Genomic DNA, 7,139 nt, shown 5'->3' with positions numbered 1-7,139 from the left:
AAAATCAAAACCAAAAAAAAAACTATTTACTTTGTTCTGAAGATAAATATATTTGATACATTTTTGAGGTTTCCCCCCAAAAGTTTGTGTTACAGGTGACAAGTGCATCATCCTCACAACTGATCAGCTTTATCAGCAGGTGTTTAATTTTCTTCATTTTTCTTAGTAAAAGAAGGCAATCCAAAAATATCAAAACCTCAAGGAGATATCACCTCACAGTTTTCAGAATGGCTGTCAACATAGGGACAGCAAATAACTGGTGTTGGCAACATTCGGAGAAAAGGAAACTCTTGGGCACTCTTGGTAGGAATGTAAGTTAGTACAACCATTTTGGAAAATAGTATGGAGCTTCCTCAAAAAATTAAAAATAGAACTACCATACAATCCAGTGTTTTCACTCCTGGGTACTTATCCAAAGAAAATTAAAATACTAATTTGAGAAGATATATGCACCCCTAATGTTCACTGCAGCATCATTTACGACAGCCAATACACGGGAGCAAGCTAAGAGTCCATCCATAGACAAATGGATAAAGAATATGGCATAATAATGTGTAAATGTGTATATATATATATTTATTATTATTATTGTTGTTATTACTCAGCCATCAAAAAGAGTGAAATCTCATTATTTGTGACAACATAGATGGGCCTAGAGGGTATTATGCTAAGTGAAATAAGTCAAGACAGAGAAAGACAGTGCAGGATTTCACTTACATGTGAAATCTAAAAATCAAAATGAACGAACATAACAAAACATAAACAGAGTTATATAGAGAAAAAACAAACAGACGGTTGCAAGGGAAGAGGTGTGGGAGGAGAAAGTGAGAGTTACAGACTTCTAGTTAAAATAAATGAGTCCTGGTTTTGAAATGTACTGTGTGGGGAATATAGTCAATAATTATGTTAATGTCTTTGTATGGCGACAGATAGACTTGTTATGGTGAGCATTTTGAAAGGTAGAGAAACATGGTATCACTATGCCATGTATCAGGAACTAATATAGTTTTGTTGATCAGTTATGCTTCAATACAAATAACCACAAAAAAACTCATAGAAACAAGAGATCAGTTTTGTGGTTACCAGAGGCAGGTTTAGGGGAAGAGATGAAGGTAGTAAAAAGGTACCAAGTTCCAGTTTACGATAAATAAATACAGGGATGTAATGTACAACAAGATAAATATAGTTAATGCTACTGTATGTTATGTATGGAAGTTTTTAAGACACTGAGTCTTGAGTTTTCATCACAAAGAATACAGTTTTTTTCTAATTGTTTAGTTTTGTATCTTCATGAGAGTGTTGCTTACTAAACTAATTGTGGTCATTATTTCATGATGTGTATAAGTTAAATCATTATGCTGTACACTTATACAGTGTTGCATGTCAAGTATATCTCAAAATCAATAAAATAATACAAAATAAAAATTGTACAGATAAAACCCAAAAAAATAAAAACAAGGTAAAATGAAGGAGCATCACTTGATTCTATTAAAGCATCAACCTGAGGAGCCCAGGCATCTAATTTAACACACATCTGGGGGCCTGTTGGAACATTCTTCAGGGATAGAGACTCGTGGGTGCTATCTCTCTACTCTCCCTTTGCCATGCTCTAGAGCACCAGTATCTTCTGCTAGGGAGATTTTTAAATGTGTCTGGTGCCCAGATCTTTGAAGTTTATGTTCCTGACCCTTGGGACTCTAATAACTGAGGTCACCCGGAAAGGAACCCATACCCCTCTATCGGGCACCCAGATTTCTGTGGCTGCTGGCAGGGGACACCTCTACATTGCCTACATTGCCCAGTGAGGCTTATGCTCTTGGTTCCCACAGGGCTGTAGCCAACAGAGAAAGAGTTCTTAAACAGCTACCACCTGCAGAGTACAGCAAAGGGCAACAGACCCAAGAACCTGGTCTTTCTGTGGAGGCCTATTAGTTAATCATGATGACTGTGGCCTGAGGGCAGGTCTCTAATTAAACACACATCTAAGGCTGCCTATAATGCTTTCCAGAGACCTTGGGTGGTGAGCACAATCTTAAACTCTCCCTCTGCTCTGCTCCAGTGCACCAGAGTCTCTTGAAGGGCAGTTTGACAGTACTGCTGGTGACCTAGTTTTTATGTCTGGTGCCTTGGTTTTTGCAGCTGCTGCCCATGGGATGCCCCTTGCTCACCCGGCTCTGCTGGACAGTTGGGAGTGGGGGATGGTTTGCAGTCCTCTTGGGACTGTGTCAATCAGATAGCTGGTTCTTGGCAGGCTTACACCCCCAGGGCACTGTGAAGATTGCTAAGTGAGGCACACTCTCCAGGCTTTCTGTGAAGGAGGCCCCTTTTCTCATTCTGAAGCTTTGACCTAAGGGGCAGAGTTCAGGTTTAACACAAACTTACTGGATTATTGAGTTGCTCTCAAGGAATATAGGCTGTGGGTACCTACATCTTGGTGCCTTCCCTCTGCCTTGTTCCAGCTCATTGATAAGTCCCAAAAAAGAGCTCATACTTTCATCTTGATCCTCAATTTTTGACTGTTTCCCAAGGGCTACTGCCAGATCACCTTACTGGTACGTTTTACACCTCCAGGCCCACAGGACTATATATATGTGCATACTCTAGAAGCTGCTGCCTGAGGGTCTGGCTTCCAAACAGCCTCAGTCTAGGTGGTGAGATCCTCTCCTAGAAATACTGACAGGTCTTGGCACATCCTTAACTTCCAGGAGTATTAAAAATATAATAGCCTGCTTGGACAAACATAAAGGTTTGAAAGATGACAAGGAGCTGGGCAAGGATTGAACGACAAGATTTACTCTTATACAAGGCCACTTCTTCAAGAAGGGAGAGAGGGCTGTTTATCTCCTGTGTAGAAAGCAACACAATGAGTAAATCAAAATGAAGACACAGAGGAATATTTTCCAAATGAAAGAAAGAGATAAACTCTTAGGGGAAAAACCTTACTGAAACAGAGAAAAGTAATTTACCTGATAAAGAGATAAAAGTAAAGATCACAAAAAAATACTCAGTGAACTGGGCAGAAGATTAGATGAACACAGCAAGAATTTCCACAAAGAGAGAGAAAATACAAGTACCTAACAGAAGTCACAGAGCTAAAGAATACAATAACTTAGCTGAAAAATACACAAGAGGGGTTCAACAGCAGACCAGATGATGCAGACAAAAAGGTCCCTGATCTTGAAGGGAGGTAAGTGGAACTCACCCAGTCAGGGCAGCAAAAATAATTTTAAAAAGTGAAGACAGGAGTTCCCTTCATGGCTTGGTGGTTAACGAACCCGATTAGGATCCATGTGGTTGCGGGTTCAATCCCTGGCCCTTGCTCAGTGGGTTAAGGATCTGGTGTTGTTGTGAACTGTGGTGTAGGTTGCAGATGTGGCTCAGATCCAGCATTGTGTGGCTGTGGCATAAGCCAGCAGCTGATGCTCTGATTTGACCCCTAGCCTGGGAATGTCCATATGCTGCAGATGCAGCCCTAAAAAGACCAAAAAAAAAATTTAAAAAATAAAAAATAAATAAAAAAAGAGAGAGAGAGAGAAAGAAAAAGAAAAGGAAAGAAAAGAGAAATTAGATGGAATGGATGGAAAGACTCCCTGCACCCTCCAAAAGCAATCTTTGTGGAATGTTGACTTAAAGGTGTTAAAAAACCAGTTAGGCCACTGGAAATGTACCAGAAGTCATCTACACTGTGATAAAATTTTAAGCCAAAGTGAAAGTTGAATTTACCTAGCAAAATTGGATACAGCAGTAGTTCTCATGGTGTAGTCCCCAGACTACCACCAGCAGTAGCAGGATCTGGAAACTCTTTAGAAAATCCAGGAGTTCCCATCATGGCTCAGCAGTAACAAACATGACTAGAATTTATGAGGATGCGGGTTCAATCCCTGGCCTCTCTCCCAGTGGGTTAAGGATCTGGCATTGCTGTGAGCTGTGGTGTAGTTTGCATTTGCGGCTCTGATCTGGCATTGCTGTGGCTGTGGTGGAGGCCAGCAGCGGCAGCTCCAATTTGACCCCTGGTCTGGAAACCTCCATATGCTGCAAGTGTGGCCCTGATAAGCAAATAAAATAAAGTTTTCAGGTCCCATTTCAGATCATCTTAATCAGAAACCTTGGGGATGGGACACAGCAGTCTGCATTTTAAGAAACACTCCAGTAGGTTCTGTGCACACTTCAGTTTGAGAGTCACTGAACCAAAAAAAAAAAAAAAAAAAAACAAAGGCAGAGGGGGAAGAGAGCAAAGAACTCTAGTTTAAGGTTTATAAGGCTAAAGAAGACAAAAGAAATCTTGGAGATGGAGAGGATGCATGGGAGCCAAACATCCATGGAAGCCGAGGGAGGAGATAGTCAATATTGTCAAATTCTATAGGAAGTTTAGTTCAAGTTGGGGCATGTATACTAGCTCACAAAATGTAACTTTTAACCTTTCTGAGCCTCAATTTGCTCACCTGTAAAATGAGTCTGGAATCATGCTCTTCCAAAATTTTAGGTTTTTTCTAGTGAATTAAATTATATATGAGATGTCAGTTATGAAACCAGAAAATTGATGAAGTAATCTTTCTGTACCATAGCCATTACATTTGGCCGTAATTCTAAAACTTCATTTCAGTGCTAAAGCATTCAAGACTGGTGATTTTGATAACAACCCTCCCATATACTTGCATGGGTTAAGTGATGATAGAGCAGATGCTGGAGAATAATACAACTTGACTAGACATCAAGAACATACTAGTCCTGGCAGACTGGCAGGGGTGGTAGAGATGCCTTGTTTCCTGGATGTAAATTTTTGTAAACTTCCACATAGGAATGTGGCAGTTAAGATGGCTGGGTCAATGTTTTGAGTGTTTATTAACACTAGAAACACACAGATGGGATTTGAGTCATATTCCAGAAGGCAACAGAAGCTATCCTGATGGGCTCTTTTGTTTTCGTGAGATTTGTGAGAATAATGATAAATATCACTTATTCTGGTTTAACAGAGAAATTGAGGAATACAGTAGTGATGCTTACAGTAAGAATATTATTATTTGTTAGGTGCTTAGATTCCTCACTGCCCCAATTTTGTCTCATGAAAATCTTCCCACATGCTTCTAATTCTTACTCTTCAGTTGCTCTTCAAGATCAATTCAAGGCTCTTAATAAGTACTTATTTGAATGATTGAATAAATGGGAGACTGAAGACCTATATTTACTTAAATTGAATATATACTTTATCTGAAAAGGATAAAGATTATTAGCTGTAGCATCACTTAGATTATATGCATATGATTTAATCTTTTACTAAGTATTAGCTGAGTGCTGGGCTTTATTACAGCCAGATCTATAACGTGATGTTTTATGTAGTGAAAAGGTAGGAAAAGGTCTGGACTTTTAGAATAGAGCCCCTGTCATTTAAGATATGAGGAAAAGCTGGAGACATAATACACTTAACTAATCTGGATGCTGCATGAGTTCTGAATTATCAAAAGGAAGTGAATAAGAGGCAATGCCACATACAAATTTTGCGTACTTCACAGTACATTCTCTAGCAAATCCTGTGGTCGTATATGGTTCCATCTCTGCACAGACATGAATTAAACAAACATACAACAAAAAGGTATACATCAAACCACTCAAAATACAAAGGAATAAAACACTGAAGGAGACTCTGTTCATAAACCATAACAACCATAACAACCCTGTTTACAATGCCATCCCTGCAATTCTAAATTCTATATTCTACAACTGCTCCAGACTCTTTCTCAGAATCTCCATACTTTTCTCACAGCACTACCAACTGTGTAGTGTGACTTAACCTCTCAGGCTAAGTTCTCTCACCTTTCTTATTGCTCCAGTCCCCAGATTTGCAAGTTGTCTCTTCCTTAGAGATGTTGTGGGGCAGATTGGAGAACTAGGGGTAAGGGAAGGAATTAGTAGTCTTGCTTTAATAAACCTTATCCTGATCACTCTAAAATCTTCCTTGGCTCAAACATAGAAACTACCTGTGTCCCCATCAACAAATGAATAGACAAAGATGTGAGATACAAACACACACGCATGCGCGCACGCATGCTCACACACACGGAGGAATACTACCCAGCTATTAAAAAGAATGAAATAATGTCATTTGCAGCAACATGGATGGACCTAGAGATTATCATACTAAGTGAAGTAAGTCAGAAAGAGAAAGACAAATACCATATGATATCACTTATATGTGGAATCTAAAATATGACACAACTGAACTTATCTATGAAGCAGAAACAGACTCAGACATGGGGAATAGTCTTGTGATTGCCAAGGGTGAGGAGAGGTGGGGGGATGGATTGGGAGTTTAGGAACCAGCAGAAGCAAACTATTACATGTACAATGGATAAACGAGGTCCTACTGTATAGCATAGGGAACTATATTCTATATACTGTGATAAACCATAAAGGCAAAGAATATGAAAAAGAATGATGTGTGTGTGTGTGTGTGTGTGTGTGTGTGTATCACTGAATCACTTTGCTGTACAACAGAAATTAATACAACATTGTAAGCCAACTATACCTCAAGAATATGAAATTTTAAAATAAAAATAAGTAAAAATCATCCTTGGCAAGCCAACTATACCTCAAGAATATGAAATTTTAAAATAAAAATAAGTAAAAATCATCCTTGGCTCAATTCAGGTAATGCCTTGGGGGTAGGAATTGATTCATTTTTTTCAAACCCAGAACCAAAAATGAAACTCCAAGGTTCAAATTCAAACTCTGAAATGTTCTTTCCATTATCCTTTTTTCATTGTGCTTATTATATACTATTTGGAACGACAATGACTTTGTACACTGAAATCAATAATACAGTGTGATAGAGGTCTGTGATAAATTTTCGTCAGACTAATGGAGCTCTGAGGAGGAAATAATTCACATTGCTTGTGGGGTAAGGGAGGCCTCAAGAACCTGGTGTCCCTAAAGCTGCATTTTGAAGATGTGGAAGTTCATGCAACACTCAGGGGTAATATCTCTTCCAGGATGGAGCATGGAATGGACGAAGAACAGTGGCAGAAAAGGCAGGCCAGAGTTGTATTACAAAGGGCATTAAATTCTCTGCTAAGAAAATTGTGAGACAGGCTGGGACCTGGGACCTGGGATCCTTGCTGCAGTGGCTGCTATGCTTGCCCCTG

The sequence above is a fragment of the Sus scrofa genome, chromosome 7 (assembly GCF_000003025.6).
Source record: "Sus scrofa isolate TJ Tabasco breed Duroc chromosome 7, Sscrofa11.1, whole genome shotgun sequence".
Taxonomy (NCBI): Eukaryota; Metazoa; Chordata; class Mammalia; order Artiodactyla; family Suidae; genus Sus; species Sus scrofa.
Note: the sequence above shows the minus strand (reverse complement) of the source record.